Here is a 24,788-nt window from a genome sequence, read left to right as displayed (position 1 = left end):
TATGGTTGTATTTAAACACAAACAAAATGTAGACATGAGCTGTCTGTTCATTTTCCCCACTGCACAGCCTGGCACTGGGACTGGTGACTGAGGGCCAGCTGGGCTGCATTTTCCACCATAGCTTTGCTGTTTTTGAAGGAAACAGAGTGATCTCAGGACGGTAAGATTTATCGCATATCAGCAGCACTTCCAGTTCCTTGACACTGTGGATCAGGAAGCCACTGAGCAGCATGTGCTTTGTTGTCGTTATTGCTGTTACTCCCACACCCGATGTTGGGCATCAAGATCTGGCCCTTAAATCTTCTACGAACCCTGTTGTCAATACCACTGGGTTTCTGCTTAATTTTGACCTATCAGTCAGACTGATGCCAGATGAATGTCTTGGTCCTGGTTTTCATGATCATGGGCTTCACGAGGAGTCTGAGTGTGGCCCAGATGCTAAGTGGGAGATGGCTGCCAACTGCATAGGCAGCGCCAAGGAAGAGAGCTCAAACCCACGTTGTTCAAAGATCAATTGCAATCATTTGACAGTGTTATTGTGAGGATTAAATAAGAACATGCATATAAAGCAGTAAGTGCAGTGCCTGTCTGTGGTATATAGTCTCCAATATGGCCTCCAAATAATCCCTCCCACCAGGTACACACATGCTGCTCCTCACTCCACCTGGTAGTGTCTGTTGCCTCCCTCCTTGAATCTGGGCAGCCTGATAATTTCTTTTTCTTCTAGTTTCTAAAATTTACATGGGACATTTACAAAATATGAGGCAAGATGCAGGTGGCATGTTTAGTTATTGCTGTGGAAATTATTAATTCAGCAGTACTTACAACACACGTGTTACGTATACTTCTAAATGACCTTCATGATTACAGAACTCAAAATGGTTTTTGCCCCTTTTAAAAATAAGACAAATAGGCTGGGTGCGGTGGCTCATGCCTATAATCTCAGCACTTTGGGAGGCTGAGGTGGGTGGATTACTTGAGGTCAGGAGTTCAAGACCAGCCTGGCCAACATGGTGAAACCCCGTCTCTACTAAAAACTACAAAATTAGACGGGTGTGGTGATAGGCACCTGTAATCCCAGTTACCTGGGAGGCTGAGGCAGGAGAATCGCTTGAACCCAGGAGGCAGAGGTTGCAGTGAGCTGAGATCGTGCCATTGCACTCCAGCATGGGTGACAGAGCAAAACTGTCTTAAAAAAAAAAAGAGACAAATGCAGATATATGAATCTAGTGAAATTTATTCCCAGAGATAATGTTCAACAAGTATTGAGATCAACTGAAGAAATTTTAAGTGTGACCCAGTTTTGAGGGACAGAATTAGTGAAAATGATTCTGGAGCTTCTAAGCTTGGTCCTTAAGAAGGCTGTTTCTTCTCCTTTAAAATAAGCCCTCTTGGAATGCTTGTGACTGCTATGCTGTAAGCAAGCCCAAGTTAGCCACATGGAAGAGAACCGACCAAGGTAACCTGAGCACAACCTCAGCTGATTCTAGTCCTCAGTCAATCTGCCAGCTGAATGCAGCCACGTGAGTAATTTCAGGTGAGACCAACAGAACTGCCCCTACAACATTTGGGATTGTGAGAAATAATTTGTTGTTGTTTTAAGTAACTATACTTTGGGATGGTTTTTTCTTCAGCAATAGATAACAAACATAGTCATATATTAATGCTCAGTAAGTAGAATGTTTTATTATTTCTGTTACTATCATTCAGAAGGCTATATAACAATAATGGGGGGTGGGCACAGTGGCTTACACCTGTAGTCTCAGCACTTCCGGAGGCTGAGGCGGGTGGATCACTTGGTATCAGTAGTTCAAGACCAGCCTGGTCAACATGGTGAAACCCTATCTCTTCTAAAAATACAAAAATTAGCTGGGTATTACAGTGCATGCCTGTAATACCAGCTACTCAGGAGGCTGAGGCAGGAGAATCACTTGAGCCCAGAAGGCAGAGGCTGCAGTCAGCCAAGATCACACGACTGCACTCCAGCCTGAGCAACAGAGTGAGACTCTCTCTCAAAAATACATAAAAAAAAAAATAAAATAAATAAATAGATAGATAGATAGATAGATAGATAAATAAATAATGGTATTTATTCAGATGAAGAAAATTCTCATTAAGCCTTCAGGAATTTTTAAGATGTAATATAAGAACTTTCCATTTTTAAGTTGTTAAAATAAGAACTTCAATTAATTCCAGTCTGGAAAATCCTTACTGCAATAATTGCCGAAACACCCAAAATGAAATCTGACCCACTCAATCACTTATCTTATTAAACCTGTAATCATGCCCTCATCAAATGACTTTTAAATATGCCTTGTCGTATCTTTGCTTTTTTTCTGACTTGCGACTTTGAGTACTTGCTGGCTAAATAGACATTGCAACAATCGTTGATCAGATTTACAAGTTCAAATCTCCTTCCTGGGAGAGAGAAGTGTCTTCTCGAGGCAAAAATATGGACATTCCAACTCTCTCACTTCCCTGTCACCCCATACGTCTAGAGTTTTAACTGTTTTCATCTATTTTAAACAGAAGAAAGATGTTAATGAGATATCTCCCCATTAAAAATGATTTGCTTTCTTCCTTTAAGCAGAACCTAGCCTTTTGGGAGAAATTTTAATTGGTTTTTTCAACAATGGCATTTTTTTGTTTCTCTAAGAAAAATACTGGAGAGAAAAGGAAGGATTCGTGTTTGCAAATAACAATTTTTAAAAACCACACTTCCAGGGAAAATGGCAAATGGAGTGCGAAGAGCTAGATGCACCCCTTTCCGAGTCTTCACTTAACACCTAAGGGTTTGGGTTTTGTTTTGTATTCAAGCATAAGCCCATGGGCTATGGAGAACATGGGAGAGAACAACAGTAACAAAAGTATGAAAGCTCAGAAGCAAGACAGGTAGCAACTGACTCTGAAGAGAGAAAACTGAATCCTGAGTGTATTATTTTGATAGGGCAGTTGCAACAAAGTACTACAAACTAGGCAGCTCCAGTAACAGAAATATATTGTCTCAAAATTCTGGAGGCTAGAAGTCCAAGATCAAAGCTTGGTCAGGGGTTGGTTTATTCTGAGGGCTGTGAGAAAATCTGTTCTAGTCCTCTCACCTAGCTTCCAGTGGTTTGCTGGCAATCCTTGGCATTCCTTGGCTTATGAAACATCACCTCAATCTTTGCCTTTGAGGTAGGAGGAGGTAGGAACAACTCAGGAGGAAAGATCTGACTCTGCAGGCAGGGCTCGGACACTGGACCAAATTGAAGACTAGCTTTGAAAACAGGTGTGGAGTGGAAGCAGCTTTCTGTAAGACACACCCATCAGTGTGACATGTCAGTTTACCATTGCCATGGCAACACTTGGAAGTTACCGTCCCTTTCCATGACAACGACCTGATGACCCAGAAGCTACCACCCTTTTTCTAGAAATTTCTGCATAATCTTCTTCTTATTTTGCATATAATTAAAAGTAGATATAAATATGCCTGAAGAACTACCTCTGAGCTGCTACTTGGGGCACACTGCCTATGGGGTAGCCCTGCTCTGCAGGGAGCAGTACCTCTGCTGATGCTCTCTACTGTGGCTTCAGCAAAAGTTGCTATCTACAACCACCACAGTTCACCCTTGAATTCTTTCCTGGGCAAAGCCTGCCCTGTATCCCCAAGGGGCTTAGCCTGCCCTGCATCATCATCTTCATATGGTGTTCTGCATGTATGTATGCCTCTGTGTCTACATTTTCCCTTTAAGGACACCAGTCTTATTGGATTAGGGCCCACTCTAATGACCTCATCTTAACTAATTCCATCTGTAATAACCTTATTTCCAAAGAAGCCCACATTCTGTGGTACATAGGTTAGAACTTCAATTTATGAATTTTGAAGGGCACACAATTTAACCTATAACACTGAGCCTATAGTGGGAAAACTGAGAACCTATCTCCTTTAATCCTCATAACAACTCATTGCAATGGACATTATTCTTATTTAGCAAACAAGAAAGCTGAGACCCAAGGAGGCTGAGTAATTTGTCCAAGCTGCCTTAGTTATAAATGCAAACACAGAATTCAAATTCAGGACAGTTTAAGCTCAAAGACCACGTTTTATTTCTGTTATATTATACTGCTTGCCTCAATGACTGGTTGCCTCAAGAACTGGGTAAACATCAGTAAGTCCTTTAAATTCAAATATGATAAACAATATTCACTCTGCAAGACTACTTAAGAGAAGTTTGAAAGGTTTAAATGAGATAACTTGTGAAAGTTTATTTGGGAGTCTGCACCGCTGTAGAGACACAAAATATTCTTCTATCCATGCAGAGAATCCTAACAGAAAAGACTATGCATACAGTTTTGGAAGGCTTTAGAGAACTTTAAAACACATTTCAGTTACTTTAGTCTACCTTATGACTGTTGAACTAATGAATGGAAATTTGGTTGCTGCAGGTGGATGTGTCCCAGCCACATTTAGACCCAGAATGTCAGATACTTCTATATCTTCCTGAAATGAAGTTTTGTAACTTCATGTAGTGCTTAGCTGAGGACAAGGTTCATAGCTCCTGCCTAATGACGTTGTGTAATAAATGAACTAGTCAATAGATAAATATATCGATCCATTAACCAATTCTTAAATCAATTTTTAGATTTCAGGAAACTGTGAGACTCTCTAACCAATGTATGAAGAAATCCTCCTTTTGTACTTACTTCTCTGGTTTATTATTTAAAAATTCCAAAATATGTGGGACTATTTGGTGATCCCATATGGGCCTGTCTTCTACAGGAGACCTACCAATAGCAAAGAGACATCTGGCATTTTATTTCCATTGCAGATGGTTTGGAATTGGGCTTTTCCCCACTGTAGTAGGCATGACTACATTTCCACAGAGACTGAAGTTTTCTCTATCTTTGCCTTTGTCACATAAAGATGGTCACAGGGTGTTCTAGTGCAGTGCAAAGTACTGTCATGACTGCCAACAGGGAATGCAGCACAGAGGTTTCCCTGTTGGCTTCAAGAGTCCTAGGAGTGGCCTTCATTGACGAGGTTTATTCTTAACAAGAGTTAGCTATAAAACTTCCCTTAACAGGCTTTATAAAGGGCAGTGTCTTGAGTCATTGAATTCCCTAGCATGCTTATTTCTAAGGGGATGTAAATTTGATGCTGTCTTCAGTATTTGGTATCTATGACGTTAACTGCTACAGGCTATATGGTTTCTACATCAAGAAATTAAATGATTGCTAATGAGACATTTTAAATGCTATTTAGAATGAAAGATTGTTTCCTGATTTCTTCCTAGGGCAGGATGTGGTTTCTAGAAAATTTGATTTTTGTTAGCTTAAACATATCTTTATTTTTAATTGAAATGCTTCTTGAGATAATTGTAGATTCATATGCAGTTGTAATAAATAATGCAGAAATTGGGCCGGGTGCGGTGACTCATGCCTGTAATCCCAGCACTTTGGGAGTCCAAGGCGGGGTGATCATGAGGTCAGGATTTTGATACCAGCCTGACCAACACGGTGAAACACCATCTCTACTAAAAATGCAAAAATTAGCCAGGCATGGTGGTGGGCACCTGTAATCCCAGCTATTCGGGAGGTTGAGGCAGGAGAATCACTTGAACCTGGAAGGCAGAGGTTGCAGTAAGCTGAGACCATGTTATTTCACTCCAGCCTGGGTGACAGAGCGAGACTCCTTCTCAAAATAAATCAAATTTAAAAAAGGAAAAAAGAAATAATGTAGAAATTTTGCATACTTTTTACCTACTTTAAATGTATCTTTTTAAGTGTTTTGGGGTTGTTCTTTTCATCTTTAGGTGATGAAATTATTTTCTTCTGACTCAGTACTATTGATGTTCCATGTCTCCATGAATAATGCAGAAAACCTGGTCAAAATTTTACACTCTCTAGGCCTTACTTTTTTAAATATTTAAAAGGAAGAAGTTGCTCTAATTTATTCCTAAGGTTTCATCCAGTTCTGTTATTCTATTAGAATCTGCAATTAAGATATCTGACAAACCCATGGCCATCACTGTTTCTGTGTAGCCAATGAGATAAGGATGGTTTTTGCATTTTTAAATAGTTGAAAAAAACAAAAGAATAGTAACTTTTTGTGATACATGAGAATTACACAAAATTCAAATTCGGTGTCCATAATAAAGTCTTATTGGAACACAGTCAGGCTCATTCATTACATAGTATAATAGCTGCTTTCACATTACAATAGCTACAATAGAAACCATCTGTCTCACAAAGCCTGAAATATTTACTATCTGGCCCTTTTAAAATCATTCATACCCTTTAACCCTGGAATGCCACTTCTAGGAATTTTCCTAAAGGAAAAGCAGAAATGTTCAACAGTAGGAGATTCATTACATAAAATATGTTACCTTCATCAAATGGAGAAGTATGCAGAACATGTTATATAAGAGTGTTTAATTTCCTACCTCATAACACTTTGTAGTTATTCTACTGATAATTCTGTAGTATGTTTATATTCACTTTAAAATGAAGTCAGTTTCTGAGATACCATTTTGCATCTATCAGATTTACAAAACCTTAAAAATCTGAGTATTGGTAAAGAAACTCATGATGGGCGTGTAGTGTAAATTTCATATACTCATGATGGGCGTGTAGTGTAAATTAGATCAGCTGCATTGGAAACAATTTTCCGATTTCTAATAAAATTTAAAACACACTTATTCCCCATCATGTCAATCAATTTCTATGTAAATGTTCCAGAAAAATTTTCTTACGTGCACATAAGGATAAAAAATTAGGGAAAGGTGTTTATAAACACAATTTTTAAAACTATGTAGGAACTAGAAACATTCTATATGTCTACCATTAGGAAGATGCATTAATAAAATTTATTTTATTCATGTGAACTATATACTATCAGGATTAGATATTATACAATATTATTGAATAAAAAAGTAAGGTTCAAAATTACATGTATAACATAATATTTATCTAAAAGTATAAAAAAATCACAAAAAATATTATACATAGTCAGCTCTCAGTATCTGTGAGTTCCACATCCATGAATTCAACCAACTGGAATCAAAAATATTCAGGGAAAAATGTGGATAAACATGTACAGACTTTTTTCTTTTTTCATCATTATTCTCTAAATAATAAAGTAAAACAACTATTTACACAGCATTTACATTGTATTGGGTATTATAAATAATCTAGAGATGATTAAAGTATATGAGAGGATATGTGTAGATTACATGTAGATTAATGCAAACATTCATACTATGCCATTATATATCAGGGACTTGAGCGTCTGTGGGATTGGGGGTTCCTGAAATTAACCCTCCATGAATACTTTCTCTCTCTCTCTCTTTCTATATATACATATTTGTACACACACACACACACACACAAACTCTATTTCTCTATTTTTTATATATATAAAACAAATTCTCTCTATATATACATATACTCTATATATTATACTCTCTATATACATATATACAGATATATAGAGAGAGTTTGTTTTTACATATAAAAATAGAAAAACATATGAAAATATAGACTTAAAAGATGCACAACAGATTTGTGACAGCATTAACTCTGGAAAGGGAGGAAGGGAATTAGGACCAGGACAAGATAAAAAAAGAATGACAATTTTAACCATAAAGTTTTATTTCATTCCCAAAACAAACAAACAACTTAGACATGTGTTGTTTTGGCTAAATATTTGCTTGTATTATATATGGTTTGAATTTTTTTCTTTAATTTGGCTTTAAGGAAGTCAATATGGCTAAAGTTCACAGAATGACAGTAGAAAGTCACAAAGAATCTCTAAAAGTAGATGATACTGAGTGATCTCACAATTTATCCTGACTAGTTTGAATTTCTGTTGGTAAGGATATTCTTCTGAGGCCTTATCTCTAGACCTTATCACCCTTGGAAGTCATAAACCTCCTTTGGTTTTTATGTTATAATTAGAACCAGAGCCACCAAAGCAGTAATACTTCAAAGTTCAATGACATGTACAATCATAATAATTACTACCCTTTAAAATAACTAGGAAAGAGGGCAGGATGTTTTATTTCAAAATACAAAGACTATATTTCACAAGCAAAACAAGAATCACAAACCTTCTGAAAAAAAGAAAGAAGGAAAGAAAGGAAGTGAGAGAAGGGGGGAAGCAGGGAGTGAGGGGTAATTGTTGGTTATTAAGGAGGTAATCACAGGATTCTATTCTCATAGTAATTATTAACTAATATCAGCTTTCAGAGCAGGCATCTGTAGGCCATCTACATTTGATCAAATTCTGTATGTGAAATTTTAAATTACTCTTTATCTATATATATGTATATGTGTGCGTATATATATATATAATCGTATATAGCTGAGAGATTAAAAGGAAAAGTGTTCGAGCCAGAATGCCTGGGTTTGAATCCAAATTATGCCATTTACAATGTATGAGACTTTATGGAAGTAATTTATTCTTTGTTAGTAATTTGGTTATTTTGGTTATGTAGCCTTTACAGTTTCCTTATCTGTAAAATGAGAAATACAATTGTACCTATTTCACAGCACAATTATATTGAGTAAATGGGTTAATATACACAAAAAGTAAAACATTAACAAAAATGCTCAGTAAGTGTTGGCATTTTGTATATTCCCTGAATACATTAATAAAATAAATAGCTAAATGACACTGTCATATTCCCAAAATGTCATGCACTTAGTAGGCACCCAGTAATGCTAACAATAATAAACATGAAACAATCCAAATTTGGACATGAAATCCTTTAAGTCACTACAAAATCATTATTCAAGCCAGTAGCTTGCTTTGTATCTACTCTTGAATGTTAAGATCCCATCATTCTTGGCATTTCATGTCACAGTGTAGTTTAGCCATCACAGTCTGCCTCCCTAATACCTTAAAGATGGCTTCTGAGCCGTGGCTTTCAGAAGACACAGTTCTGCAAAGATAAAGTGGCCACCTCCCAATATAGACAATGCAATGGTAGAGCCTTCATAAAATTCAACTTCCATTTAGCCTTCTCATCTCTGAACCAAACCATCCCAATTCCTTTTATCTTTTCTTACACATATTGTCTACTCATTTATTTTCCTTTTGTTCTTCCCTAGTCTCAGATATGTGTACTATAGAGTTCCACATTGGTCAGGAACGCCAGCCACTTTCCAGCCTGTGTCATACATAGTCCCATCATTACAGAGCAAATCATGGTACTTTCCAAAATAAGAATCTCCAGCAGTCACAAACGTTCAGCCTCTGGTGCACCAGATTTTCAGCTCTAGAAATTATGACTTAATGTTACTTTGTACATAGGTATGTGATTAGCTCACAGTAGCCTTATATGCTGCATATAATTGAAATCAACAATGCAGAATAAATCTTCTGAAGATAGTGAAGATACATGGTAGTAATTCTGTAACCCTGTTCTGATGAGTGTAACCATGGTTTCCCTGCATTTTTAACTTTCCATAGATATTTCTTTGGAAGCAACACAGAATAAATGTAACAAACGAATTTAATAAAGAAGATTCTACAACTGAAAAACAAAAAGTTTTTTAGAAGTACTTGATCCTTCTAGTATTTTAATATGTGTATTTTGATTCCATTTAAATATTTTAATATGTGTATTTTGATTCTATTAAGAAGCACATTCAAACTTTTCAGCCAGGAATGAGAGAATCAAAGATAATTTGAAGTTTTCTTAAAAGCAGTACCACCCCCAGAAAAACAAAGACTTTAGTTTTTATAACTGTATTCAAGCAGTTTAATAATAAGCTAAAGTGTGCGTATGTGACTCTTCAGGATCTGAAAGCTGCCAGTTTGCCTTCCAATGTATCAGACACTTTTCCCTAATTAATCTTTTAACTAGAAAGATTCTTCCATTCAAACCATATTATTTCATGTGGTACATTCTACCAGCCAACCCCCATGACATTTTTACATCAAACCCTCAGTAATAAGTGAAGGCTACAAATACAAATAAGCAATTAAAGAGAAGGAAATAATTAGCTTTTATTAGAGAACACTGAGCTGATTAATCATCTCGAGGTGTGGCTTGCTCTAGTTATTTTTAGCAGCAGTAAAACATACATCTTTTCTTGCGTTGCCACTGCCTTGTATTCATAGGCCTGACTGCTACCTAAAATATTTTCCATACGGAGATTTGCATAGGAAAAGAATAACAATGCAGTGGGAAGTTCTTAGGACATATGGGAAAATGGGTCTGTTCATTTGTTTGTTTATGTGTATTTTTTTCTTTCCAAATGGCTGTGTGATAGGAATATGAAATGTAGATTTTGATGAAGTCAGCTTCCCCAACTGTCTTTACTGGTTCTGGGTCCAAACCTTACTATGCAAATAAAAAGCACGAACTGGCATTTTAGTCTCTCTTGCCTGAGTGGTGCTTAGAAAAATATCCTTACTGTGCTCCAAACTCTGTGAAGGCAGTGATCTCAAACTTCCAGTTAAGGTCACTAATCTCCAACTTCAAAATATAAACACAAGTAGAAAACATTGCCTATATTAACTCCTTTTTTGAGTTCATAGCATTGGTTTCCCATGAATTGATTACCTATCTTTTTTCAAAAAAGAACTTTGCTTACAAATACACCTGTCATATGTTCTTATCTAAGTTAAAAAAAAAAAAGCATGATATAATAATTAGGAATTGAACAAAGGTTACAGGAAACATGGTATGATATGGAGCACTTAATTACCATGTCGGCCCCCAGATATGACTAAGTGGCGGTGACTAACAGGTGGTGTCGTGTCCCTCCTCCAGGCATAGTAGATCCCCCTGTTACTCATTATAAGGGGGTACACCTAGCATGGCAGCCCTCCTGTTTAACCCTGATGTGGCAAGGGCCCTGTTTCTCCAGTTCTTAGCTTCTAAGGAGGGACACTGCCTATAGGTTCAAAGAGTGTAGGGACTCTCAATGGGACCTAGACACTGAGGTGGAGAAGAGTAATGGGATAGCTGATGCTCTAGAGTCGGGAAGTCACTCAAACCACAATCCCAAGTCAATGTCATTCAAGCCAGAACTTTGGTTTCAGGAAGCCTCAGAAAAGATGGAGTTTCTGTAGCAGGTAGGGAAGGCACTTAGGGGAGAGAGACAGAAAGCTCTGCATCAGCCATAGGAGAAACAGAAATAATTTCCTATGGAAAGCCCAAAGGATCCACCCAGAATCCCACTGGACTCTAGTGGACCTGGAGGAGTTTTGGCCAGATGCTCCTAGAGGCTGGCTATGGGGCTACCAATGTGGGTCCCAGAGTGTTTCTGTGAACAACGCAGAGTAAGGTAAATATGAATATGATTCCTACTTTAAGAAGCCCTACACACACACACACACACACACACACACCATTATCATCATCATCATCATCATCATCATCATCAATTTTATGAAGGGGCTCTAGTTGAAGCTGAGATATGGAAGCCAGCATCGTTAAGAAAGGGTAGCAAAGAGAGCAACCACTGACAGCTCATATGGCTTCTCCTGCAACTTCATGATAGTTCTAATATACTTTCCCTTTAACACTTCACAGTTCCTGAAATGATCATTTTCCTAAAAGAGAAACAAATCAAGAAAGAAAAAATGTAGTCTATTGTATAAGGATGCCATTTTTATTCCAGCAATTCTTTGGATAGAGATATTTCTGTTTAAAAGTTACAATTTTTCTACTCTGTTCCTTCTATAAGAAGGGAAACTTTTAAACTTGAGACCCATAGTCAAACGAAGTATTTTCGAGGTTACCTTATTACAGCTATGGGGCAAACAAAATGTCAGACTTTTCTACAGGAGCAAAGTTTTGTTTAAACACGAACATGATTGAATAAATCAAAATTAAAATGTTCAGTCTTCGAGAGGAGTTAGAAAAACTACCTCCACTTCACTCTCTTCAGATGCCCCCACTGAAATAAAACTGCTGTTGAAATCTGAACCCTGTGTCTAACTGTCAAGTTGGAAACTGCAAGATCTGATGTATAAAATACAAAGTCTGCTGAAGACCCACAAAGTCATTATCTTTGGACCTGAAATTATGTTTTCAATCAAGGAAAACAAGACTTTTCTTCCATTCCATTTTTTCTAGTAATTTTTTAAAAATACATAGTTTCTATAATTTTATTTTAAATTAAGCAAATATTTGTATGATGGTTTATAATATACAAAACACATGGGCTGGGTGTGGTGGCTCACGCCTGTAATCCCAGCACTTTGGGAGGCCAAGGCGGGCAGATCACCTGAGGTCAGGAGATCGAGACCAGCCTGACCAATACGGAGAAACCCTGTCTCTACTAAAAATACAAAATTAGCCTGGCATGGTGGCGCATGCCTGTAATCTCAGCTACTTGGGAGGCTGAGGCAGGAGAATCACTTGAACCCGGGAGGCAGAGGATGCAGTGAGCTGAGATCGTACCATTGCACTCCAGCCTGGGCAAGAAGAATGAAACTCCATCTCAAAACACACACACACACACACACACACACACAGACATGTTACATATTTGAGACAGAGTCTCACTCTGTCACCCAGGCTGGAGTCCAGTGACACAATCTTAGTTCACTGCAACCTTGCCTCCCAGGTTTAAACAATTCTCCCACCTCAGGTTGCCTAGCAGTGGGATTACAGGTGTGAGCCACTGAGCCCAGCTGGCCTTGAACTCCTAGCCTCAAGTGATTTGCCTGCCTCAGCTTCCCAAAGTGCTGGGATTACAGGCATGAGCCACTGTGCCTGGCCATATTGCCTTATTTAACCTTCACAACAACCATTTGAAGTAGATTAGTTCTCTTTGACAGATGAAAAATGTTAGCCCTCTTTGACAGATGAAAAAACTGAGACTCAATGAGCCTAATTTCCTTATCCAAGGATTCTAAGCTGCTAAGTGTCATGAGCGGGACTTAAACCAGGTTTTAGATTCTAAACCCAGAGTTCTTTCTGTTAGGTTGGAGCAAAGGTAATTGCGTTTTTGTTTTTTGTTTTTTTTTTGCCAAAGTAATGGCAAAAAACACAATTACTTTTGCGCCAGCCTAATGCTACATGTGGTTCTTCTCACCTCCAGTCATTTTCCTGCATGTTTCATTTTCAGACATTTTCCTGAAATCAGGGCCCACTGTAAGTTGAAAATATACAGAGGTTGCAAGACTCTTTGTCAAAAATGTTCATTTAATTCAGTTCCACACATATTTATTAAACTCAGTAATCATGACATAGAGGCTTGCTCTTTATTGGGAAGGCAGGATATCACAGTAGGCTAACGACTCTGGAAACAGACTACCTAGGCTTGAATCCCAGCCCACCACTTTCTAAAAGTATGACCTTGGGTAGCTTACTGTGCCTACATTTCCCCATCTGTATATAGGGTATAATAATATTACCTGCTCCATAAAGTTGTTATGAGAACTAAATGATGTAATTCATACCAAACACTTAGAACAATGACTGAGACTTAGTAAGAACAAAATAAATCCTGGTTAATGTTATTTAGAGGAACAGAGATTTGTGGTGACCATAGCTACATGAATACCTATTTGAATGCACAAATAACTCTGCTACCTGCAGGAGGCTGATAATTGTCGTAGAATAGGTATTAACCAGGTGTTATTATGGTTCTGTCTAGGAAAGCAGGAGCCCAAGAAGAGGCTGTTTGAGAAGGCCTGTGGGTGGAAGACAGTTTTACAGGGTTTAGAACAAGCAGAAACATTTGGGGAGCAAAAATTATGGTGATCAAAATTAGTACTTGATTTAATGGCTGTTTAAAGCAATGCAACCCATGGGTACCAAGCTTCAGGAGCAGGACATAGAAAATGGAAGGGTTTCCAGACCTACCCATCTCCCCATCCCAAGGAAGCAACTGACTCGAAGAGCAGAACTTCCCAATCAGCTACTGTACAATGATGTCCTCAAGGCTTCAAGAAGACAAATGTAATATTCCTGCCAGAGAGACTAAAGCCTCCAGGTCACAGTGTGACTTCCCTTTCAGTTCTGACTTCTCCTATGACTTACCTAACTCACATAGCTCCTTGAGGACCCCTCCCTGCTTCTTCCTTCCCCCTTTCTCCTTCCTCTTCTTCCTTCCCTTCTCATAATATTCTACCTAATGATGTTTTATGAAGAATGACTAAGAGGCATAAAATCATTTTGTAAAAATGCAAAATGCCCTGTGGTTTAACAACGACTAAACACAAAATAAAAACAAAGCTGAAAATGCATAGCTATCTTTTAATCTTCACAAGAAGTAGCTTGCTCAATGATTTCAAACATGTTAATCATGCCTCAGATCCCTGGGCTTGATACTGTTTTATAGAGAAGTTTTATGCTGGTTTTTGGTTTTGTTTTTGAGGCAGAGCCTCCCTCTGTTGCCCAGGCTGGAGCATAGTGGTGCTATCTCAGCTCACTGCAACTTTCACCTCCTGGGTTCAAGCAATTCTCTTGCCTCAGCCTCCTGAGTAGCTGAGATTACAGGTGTGTGCCACCATGCCTGTATTTTTAGTAGAGAAGAGGTTTCACCATGTTGGCCAGGCTGCTTTTGAACTACTGACCTCAAGTGATCCTCCCACCTCAGCCTCCCAAAGTGCTGGGATTACAGGTGTGAGCCACCATGCCTGGCCTATGCTGTTTTATAGAAAAGTAAACTGTGATATAGAAGCAATTTTTCTAATAAGAAGTCTGTGATTTAGCAGTAGAGCTGGTGAAAGAGCTGCAAGACCTGGATTCTGACTGCACTAGCAACCTGAAGGTAGCTTCCACTTGCTTTAGACTGAGACCTTCTTCTGCTACATACTCTAGCGATTCAGGAGGATACCCTCAGGGATATAAAACTAAGTTATGGTAAAAAGCCCTGTAACCACGTGTTAATTCTCAGCCCAGTAAATTCTCATCATGGCCCTTTAATAGACAAGTCTTTCAGCCTTTGTGGTAGTGACTCTGTCCTTTTGATGATAGTTTTAAGTCTCTTTCCAGATGACCAACTGGAAGGTTATTTAATTCAGTAAACAAACATTGTGTTCCTCCTTTCAAGACTCTTTCTAAGGAGATTTTCCAGCTCCACAGGATGGGACAGAGTCTTGATGTATTTTTCTTTCCTGAACCTAACTGTGGAAAGAAAAGCAAAAATAAAACTAAAGCTGGAAGCAAGAGGCTAAGTCCTTAAAAAGAAAAAAAAAAAGAAGGAAAAATAAAACCATAAAACTTTCTGAAGGGGAAAGAAGATAATCTTAAGAATGTCTTAAGCATAATGAATACATATTTCCTCTGCAAGCCCTAAACCAGGATGATATATATAATTCTATATTAAAGAATGCTGAAGTTTCAGAAGTTGAAGCCACTGTGTTGCAAAGTGACATCTTAGCATCTCGAGCTAGGAAGAAGATTGATCCAAACCAGAGCTTTTCACCTGGGGTGTCTTCACCTCACTCCCCCAGAGAAGCCTCTGGGCCCAGGGTGGAGACTGCTGTATCCAGGAGGTTTAGGAGTGGTGTTCAGGGAATGCAGCCTCCTGCCAACTTGGAGGTCTGAAAGAATGTGGCAGGTCAGTTCTCACTGGCTTCCTCCCCTCTCCATATGGCATGACTGTTTCTTTTGATCTCCTCCAAGATCTGAGAATGCTCAAGGCTTTCAAACAGTTGCTGGAGGCTGCTGCAGCTCTAACCTGGCTGATATGGCAGGGGACGTTTCTGTGGATAACAAGGAGGAGACAGAACCAAGTTCTTATCCCAGGGAACATGAACGAATTCTAACATATCCATTGTCATACCCTCTCCTCCTTCAAGTACACCTCTCCTCACACTCACACAAAGAAAAGTAAACATCAGAGAGTCAGGTCAGGCTCCAAGGAATCTGCATCTGCTTAATAGAAATTTTTCAGTAACTTCCATAGGATACTTCTGTGGAATCTCCTCCAGATGAGGGACACATTCAGGCAAGGTAACTGGCATTGAAATCAAACAGATCTACCAACTGAGCTCTGCCATTCAGCAACTTTGTGGCCTCGGTTTTTCCATCTCTAAAATAGAGATGATTACATCATCTCCTTTGTGTGGTTGTTTTGAGAATGAAATGAGATGAATGAAATGTACTTGATCATGTGCATGTCAAGTACATGGTACTATTCCTGGCTCATAATAGAGCATCAGTAAATATTAGTCTTCCTTTGTCCAATGTCATTTCACACAGGTCCAGTTGGAATGTGCTAGATAACTTACCCAATCCTGCTAAATTCTCATCATGGCCCCTTACTAAAAGCCACAGTAAAATTTGGAGAGATCTGGAATATTCTGCAAAGAAAGATAGCTTAACCCATATTAACTTTAAAAATAAGCATTTGTGGAACACAAGCTATGCTCTTTGTAGGTACTTGTAGTTAAAGATAATTTCTGGTTACTTATAGCCAAAATCACCCCAAAACGTAATTTTATTAGTCTGTTCTTACATTCCTATAAAGAAATATCTGAGACAAGGTAATTTATAAAGAAAAGAGGTTTAATTGGCTCATAGTTCCATGGGCTATAGAGAAATATGGCAGCATCTGCTTCTGGGGAAGCCTCAGGGAGATTATACTCACAGTGGGAGACAAAGTGGGAACAGACCTCTTACATGGCAGGAGCAGAACCAAGAAAGAGAGATGGTAGAGGTGCTATACACGTTTAAACAACTACATCTCATAATAACTCACTCACAATGACAAGAACAGCACCGAGGGGGTGGTACTAAACTGTTTACGAGAAACCAACCCCATGATCCAATCATCTCCCACTAGGCCCCACCTCCAACACTGGGGATTACAATTCAACATGAGATTTGGGTGCAGATACAGATCCACACCATATCATTATTCCCCTAGGCCCTCCCAAATCTCATATCCTTCTCAAATTGCAAACTACAATAATGCCTTCCCAACAGTCCCACAAAGTCTTAACTCATTTCAGCATTAACTCAAAAGTCCAAAGTCCAAAGTCTCATCTGAGACAAGGCAAGCCCCTTCTACCTATGAGCCTGCAAAATCAAAAACAAGTTAGTTAATTTCGAGATGCAATGGGGGAGCTTGGAATGGTGGCTCATGCCTGTAATCCCAGCACTTTTGGAGGCTGAGGCAGGTATATTGCTTGATACTAGGAGTTTGAGGTCAGCCTGGGCAACATGATGAAACCCCATCTCTACAAAAAAATACAAAAATTAGCTGGGCATGGTGCTGTGTGCCTGTGGTCCCAGCTACTCAGGAGGCTGAGGTGGGAGGATCACCTGAGCCCAGGAGGTGGAGGTTGCAGTGAACTGAAATCACACCACTGCACTCCAGCCTCGACAACAGAGTGTGACCCTGAAAAAGAAAGAAAGAAAAGAAAGAAAGAAAGAAAGAAAGAATTGGGGTACCAGCATTGGGTAAACATTCCCATTCCAAAAGGAAGAAATTGGCCAAAAGAAAGGGACTACAGGCCCCATGCAAGTTCAAAACCTAGCAGGGCAGTCATTAAATCTTAAAGCTCCAAAATAATCTCCTTGGCTCCATGTCCCACATTCAGGGCACTCTCATGCAAATGGTGGGCTCCCAAGGCCTTGGGCATCTCCACCCCTGTGACTTTGCAGGAGTCAGCCCCTGTGGCTGTTCTCATGGGCTGGTGTTGAGTGTGGCTTTTCCAGGTTCAGGGTACAAGCTGCCAGTGGATCTACCATTCTGGGGTCTGGAGGGTGGTGGCCCCCTTCTCACAGCTCCACTAGGCATAGGCAGAGACCCAGTGGGGACTCTGTGTGGGGGGTCCAACCCCCCATTTCCCCTCTGCACTGCCCTGGTAGAGATTCTCCATAAGGGCTCCACCTCTGCAGTAAGTTTCTGTCTGGACATCCAGGCTTTTCCATACTTCCTCTGAAATTCAGGTGGAGGCTCCCAAGCCTCAACTCTTACACCCTGTGCACCTGAAGTCTTAACACCACATGGAAGCTGCCAATGCTTATGGATGGCACCCTCTAAATCAGTGGCCCAAGCTCTACCTGGGCCCCTTTGAGCCATGGATGGAGCTGGAGTATCCAGGATCCTGACACTGCACAGGGCAGTAAGACCTTGGGCCTGACCCATGAAACCATTCTTCTCTCCTAGTCCTTTGGGCCTGTGATGGGCAGAACTGCTGGAAAGGTTTCTGAAATGCCATTGAGGCCTTTCCTATTGTCTTGGATATTAGCACTTAGCTCCTTTTTACTTATGCAAATTTCTGCAGCCTGCTTGAGTTTCTCCTCTGAAAAATGGGCTTTTCTTTTCTAACACATGGCTGGGCTGCAAATTTTTCAAACTTTTACACTCTGCTTCCTCTTTAAATGTAAGTTCCAGTTTTACATCATTTCTTTGCTCATGCATGTGAACATAGGGTGTTAGAAGCAGCCAGGTCACATCTTGAACACTTTGCCACTCAGAAATTTATTCTGCCAGATACCCTAAATTATCACTCTGAAGCTCGAAGTTCCACAAATCACTAGGGCAGGGGCACAATGCCTCCAAGTGCTTTGCTAATGCATAACAAAAGTGACCTTTGCTCTAGTTCCCAATAAGTTCCTCATCTCCATCTGACACCTTCTCAGCATGGACTCACTGTCCATATCACTCTCAGCATTTTGGTCACAACCATTCAACAAGTTTCTAGGAAGTTCCAAACTTTCTCTCATCTTCCAGTCTTCTTCTGAGCCCTCCAAACTGTTCCAACCTCTGCCCATTACCCAATTCCAAAGCTGCTTCTACGTTTTCAGATATCTCTATAGCAATGCCTCACTACTTGGTACCAATTTTCTGTATTAGCCTGTTCTCATATTGCTACAAAGAAACATCTGAGTCTGGGTACTTTATAAAGAAAAGAGGTTCATTTGGTTATTAATCAGGACCAAGAGTAGGGGAGGAGGTACTACACACTTTTAAACAATCAGACTTCACAATAATTCACTCACTCACTATCATGATGACAACAGCACTGAGGTCGTGGTGCTTTAAACTGTTCATGAGAAACTGTCCCCATGATCCAATCACCTCTTACCAGGCCTCACCTCCAACACTGGGGGTTACAACTGAACATGAGATTTGGGAGAGGACACAGATCCAAACCATATCATATCAGTAGGGTCTTAAAACAACAATGTATTGTTGACTATAATGGTTCTGCAGATTTACTAGACCTGGCTGGTTGGTTCTCATGCAATGGCACTCAGCAGTTGAGTCATCTGGAGGCTTGTCTGGGCTGGGCTTCCAAGACAACTACTTCACCCTCTGTTTTAGTGCCTCCATGATCCTCCACATGGTGCTTTTCTCCAGAAGAGTAGTCTAGATGTATTGTATGGTGACTTAATGCTCTAAGAAAAGGAAGAAAAAAGAGGCAGAAACTACCAATAATCTTAAAACCTTAGCCCAGAAATAGCCCAGGTCTCTTATGCCATATTCTGATAGCAAAGGCAGGTACAGACCAGCCAAGATTCAAGAAGTAGGAGGGGTAGTTTCCACGTCTTCATGGAGGAATGGCATGTATGTGCACAAAGGGAAAAGATTAATGGTGAATGTCTTTGGAGACAACTACCACTGATGGATAAGATATATGAGTTTCATGTGCCTAGAAACACAAGATATTTACTTGTGCTATATTTTAGCTGGTAGTTCTTCAACCAAGTGCAAGATAGACACCATCCACCACATGCCTCAGGCTTCTGAGCTCCTACCAGTTAAAATGATTCTCAAAAACAGGGCAAATTATTGTATCAGATCATGTTTTCCTCATGGCTAAGATGACTTTGTCACCTTGGGCTTTATTTTTAAAACAACAAATTTTATCCTCCATGTGAGCATGTCACTGTGTAACTCATTGCTCTGTCTCTAGAGTAAAAACCAAGAATTCTGATCATTCAAACCAAATGCCTGCTCTTGCTCCCATCTCCTGATACTGCCCTATTTTCTTCTGTTTCCAGTAATTATAGATTCCAATGAGATATTCAGATAATTCTTCTAGATAGAATAAGGTACATGCTTTAATAGCTCCTTGTACTTCTTCAAAGCACTTACATTAGTTTGTAACTTAATATTTGTACAATTGTTGGATTACTTTCTATCTTCCTTATCAGAGCCTAAGCTCTATATAGTCAGGTATTATTTATCTCCAGCACATAAGTCTGAGGCTCGTGTATACTAGATGCTCCACAATATTATTTGAATGAATGATTCGTTCTTTCTCTCCAGAAATATTTAATGCTGAAATAGAAAGGTCAGCCCCATTAAAATGGAAAGCAATTTTAGGAATTTATTTTCACAAGCATGGTGTTTGATTTTTAAGTGTCAACCCTTAGAAAAATCATGATATCCGATTTTTAAAAAGCAAAGTTATTTGATTCTGTGACTCAAGCAATACCAACTAAGTAGTTCTCTTTAAGAATTACCTCCATAGCAGTAGACATGATCTCAGGCATGCCAGGCTCTACTGAAGGAGTATATCTAGGTTTCAATCTCCACTCAGCATTTCAGACCTCCTTGCTCTGTTCCTGCATCTCAAATTCCTTCCTTGTTGCCTAATACCTGATTGCCCAAGCCCTTCAGATGGATGTTGCAGTTGGAGTGTACATTTGCCTTGAAATCTGCCTGAACTCTCTGCTCCCCTTGAATAACATCTTTCCAAAGCCTGTCCTGCCTCACCTCCACACCCACACGTAACTCTGGAATCTGCTACTAAATTCCAACACCTTGATTCTCAGCATATTCAGACATAGCCTCATTTAGCTTTGGTGTTCCCCAAACTGAAAACACAAATGAGCAATTGGACTCCAGAAATCTTTTTATTGTTACTTTTTACTATGGAAATTTTTAAAGTTAAAGAAAATGTAGTGATAAACTTTAATAGGAACATCAATCACCCAGTTTCAATTATTATTAGCTCATGGCCAGTCTTATTTCTCCCACACCCTTATCCACTTCCCCGCTGCCCTAAATGATTTCGAAGCAAGTCTTAGCTAGATATCACAGTGTTTTATCCATAACTATTCTGGTATATATCTTTAAAAGAGAAGTACTTTTTAAAAACACAACGAAAAACATTACCACACCTAAAATTACTTTGGGTACTCTTAAGTTTCAGCAACTGATAATTTTCAGTCCAAATTATGTTGAGGTGATAAAGCTCCATGAAGCTAGCTCTTTACGACTGCTGTCCTCCTACACATACTCCACACATGAGTGCGCCTACACACTCTCTACAGGACGGAAAAGTGCTTCTAACGAGATATTTTGTTGTCCCGTGCAAGACATGGTGCTGACAATCAGCTTTGCTGTTATCTATACTCTCAGACAAAGACTGCCGGAGACACTTGTAGTTGAACAAGTTGAGTTTTTCACAAATTGCAGTAAAGGAAAACACACCGTGAAAGGGTCATAGAGCATCTCAGAAAAGGTTGTCAAAAAGAACCTGGTATAGAATTTGGGGTTTGGTTGAGCAATTTTGGGGAGGGACTAAGAAAACAGGATTCTCTCCAGATTGGGTATTATCAATAAGTGGAGGCAATCCTACTTTTGGGAATCTCGATAGGTCTTATCTGTGGGGAACACAGACTAGAGAGACATTAAAGCTGTCATTGGTAAAGAAATCACTGTCACTCATTCAGCAAGAGAAGAAAATGTCTGCTATTTTGTGTTGCACAGTGACCTTATTTTTGTCTCACGTTATCATGGCCTAAGAGTGACCTTGTTAGATATAGGTATTCTGTGAGATAATTTATGTTCAAGAGGAAAACAAAATGACCTGGCTGTGTGTGTCAGACCAACTTGTAATAGCATTAAGGTCCAGGTGTGAACGTCAAATCAGTCCTAGATGTCGGAGGGTACTTTTATCCTTTCTCATTGTTTTACCACTTTCCAGGGTGTGTGAGCTTACTGAGTACTGCTACTTTCAGTCCTGGTTCCATACCACCTTCTCAACCTATTTTTCCTTTTGGATTATTTTTACCACTCATTATTTACTTGTGTGTATGTTCTATTCTATTATATTCAAGTGTTTATAAGCTTCTTTAAATCCTTTTCTAGAGAATAAAAAATGAATTCATGTTTGAATGAAGAAAAACAATGAGTATCTGAAAATGTAAGATATTCCTGCTACCTATTTATTGTTGCCCACTCCATAATCAAATGCATTTTGAGTAGATATCCAGCAGCATTTTACTTGTAGATGGCAGTAAGCTGGCCTACTTTGCAATCTATTCATTCAGTTAACAAGGAAAATTTTCTCAAACTACTCTCCTCTACTGGAACCCTCAGTAAGAAGCACATTATGCTCAGTATAAACTATACCACAAAATGTAACACATGCACGCACACACACACATGCACACACACACCCCTTACCAGATTCAAAATTTAACAAAACAACATTTATTCCTTTTTTTTTTTTTTTTTTTTGATGGAGTCTCGCTCTGTCACCCAGGCTGGAATGCAGTGGTGCAATCTCAGCTCACTGCAAGCTCTGCCTCCTGGGTTCAAGGCCATTCTCCTGCCATTCTCCTCCCGAGTAGCTGGGACTACAGGCACCTGTCACTACACCCAGCTAATTTTTTGTATTCTTAGTAGAGACGGGGTTTCATCATGTTAGCCAGGATGGTCTCGATCTCCTGACCTCGTGATCCACCTGCCTTGGCCTCCCAAAGTGCTGGGATTACAGACGTGAGCCACCACACCCAGCCACAAAACAGTATTTATTCTTACTAATTGTGATGTGCTCCAGTATTTTCTATTTCATTCTATTTTTATCTCATTTTTAAAATCAAATACTGACCTTCTAAGTTCAGCTCATGACTCCCTACTGGATCTCAATCTGCATTTGAAAAAACTTACTGGGCACTAGGACATTACTTTTCACAAAACAAAACATTTGTGGAATTAATTGAATTAATTAATTCATTGAATTAGTTTTGATGCTGCCACTGTTTTTTAAAACCATGGTGGGTATTTTGTAAGAATCACTTAAAAATCTTTCTTGGCTAAATGATGGCAAATTATGTAGAATGATATAAAATACAACAAACTATTTGGAGAGAGAAATCTTAACCCTGCCTCTTGTTACTGACTTGGCGGTCACCATGCAGAGATGACCTATGTTGGGCATGTGTCTTCATTATAGACCAAGATTCTCATAACTGGATTTTAAACCAGATTCAGACTCAAATTATTAGCACAGAATAACTGAATTTCAATACTTGTCAAGAAGAATGACCTTTCTTCTCCCTTCTCAAAAGCTTAGCAGTCAGAAATGACAGTGAAAGGGACAGGGACAGTGGCTCACACCTATAATCCCAGCACTTTGGGAGGCTGAGTTGGGTGGATGGCTTGAGCCCAGGAGTTTGAGACCAGCCTGGCCAGCATGGAGAAACCTGATCTCTACTAAAAATATAAAAGTTAGCCAGGTGTGGTGGTGTGCACCTGTAATCCCAGGTACTCAGGAGGCTGAGACAGGAGAATTGGTTGGACCTGGAAGGTGGAGGCTACAGTAAGCCAAGATCATGTCACTGCACTCCAGCCTAGGTGACAGAGGGAGACTTTGTCTAAAAGGAAGGAACGAAGGAAGGAAGGAAGGAAGGAAGGAAGGAAGGAAGGAGGAAGGAAGGAAGGAAGGAAAGAAGGAAAGAAGGAAAGAAAGAAAGAAAGAAAGAAAGAAAGAAAGAAAGAAAGAAAGAAAGAAAGGAGAGAGAAAGAAAGAAAGGAGAGAGAAAGAAAGAAAAGAGAGAGAGAGAGAAGAAAGAAAGAAAGAAAGAAAGAAAGAAAGAAAGAAAGAAAGAAAGAAAGAAAGAAAGAAAGGAGAGAAAGAAAGACATGACCATGAAAGGATGTTATTTGGAATAAATATTAAACCTAAGTCTTTCTTTGCTGACTCCCCATTTCTACCCTTATTACTGTCCACATTATTCTTTATTGCTTTGTAGTTCTTTCATTTGTCAGAAAGAAGAAAGGATCTAAATTTACCCTGACACAGTAAATGATATTCTGAATGAAGTTTTTAAACTCGCCATCAAAGGTAGACTTAAACTTGGCGTTGAATATCAAGAGCAGAAGAGACCAAGAAGTTTATTTATCAATAACAGGTTAGAGATCAAAGAAGAACACAGTAGCAGGACCAAGCTGAATACTTCAGGATGGACAGCCTGGTGTGTGGACAGATGGGATTGTGGTAGGGTTGGTAATGGAAATTAACAAAGGAAGGGGGGATTGGTAATGGAGATTAACAAAGGAAGGGGCATTACTACTCTGGAGGCTAGGGGAGCCATGCCAGGTGTATTAGTCCATTTTCACGCTGCTGTAAAGACATACCTGAGGCTGGGTAATTTACAAAGGAAAGAAGTTTAATTGACTCACAGGTCCACATGACTGGGGAAGCCTCAGGAAACTTACAATCACGGCGGAAGGCAAAGGAGAAGCAAGTACCTTCTTCACAAGGCAGCAGGAAAGAGAGAAGAGAAAATGAAGGGGGAAGATCCCCTTATAAAACCATCATATATCGTGAGAACTTGCTCACTATCACGAGAATAACATGGGGGAAACTGCCCCCATGATCCAGTCACTTCCCTTCCTCGACACGTGGGGATGACAATTCGAGATGAGATTTGGATGGAGACACAAAGCCAAACCATATCACTGAGGAAACCTGACTAGACAGGACACCTCGGTGAGAGTGGAGTAGCATCAGGGTACTGCCCATCCCTGCCAGGGTGAACACAGTGACAGACTTGGACCCAATACCCTGGACTGCCCATTGCCAAATCACCTGAGAAGAGCAATTTAATTTTAACTAATCATTTTTGCAAGCTTAGTTGTTT

The 24,788-nt window shown here is 39.5% G+C and overlaps 1 pseudogene; it reads right to left on the bottom strand.

The window, feature by feature from the left end:
• Window positions 1–10: 10 nt before the first annotated feature.
• LOC117078736 lies at window positions 11–11,423 on the bottom strand (annotated as a pseudogene).
• Window positions 11,424–24,788: the final 13,365 nt, after the last annotated feature.

Source organism: Trachypithecus francoisi, unplaced genomic scaffold, assembly GCF_009764315.1.
Source record: "Trachypithecus francoisi isolate TF-2019V2 unplaced genomic scaffold, Tfra_2.0 Lachesis_group0, whole genome shotgun sequence".
NCBI lineage: Eukaryota > Metazoa > Chordata > Mammalia > Primates > Cercopithecidae > Trachypithecus > Trachypithecus francoisi.
This window is presented reverse-complemented; position numbering and strand designations above follow the sequence as displayed.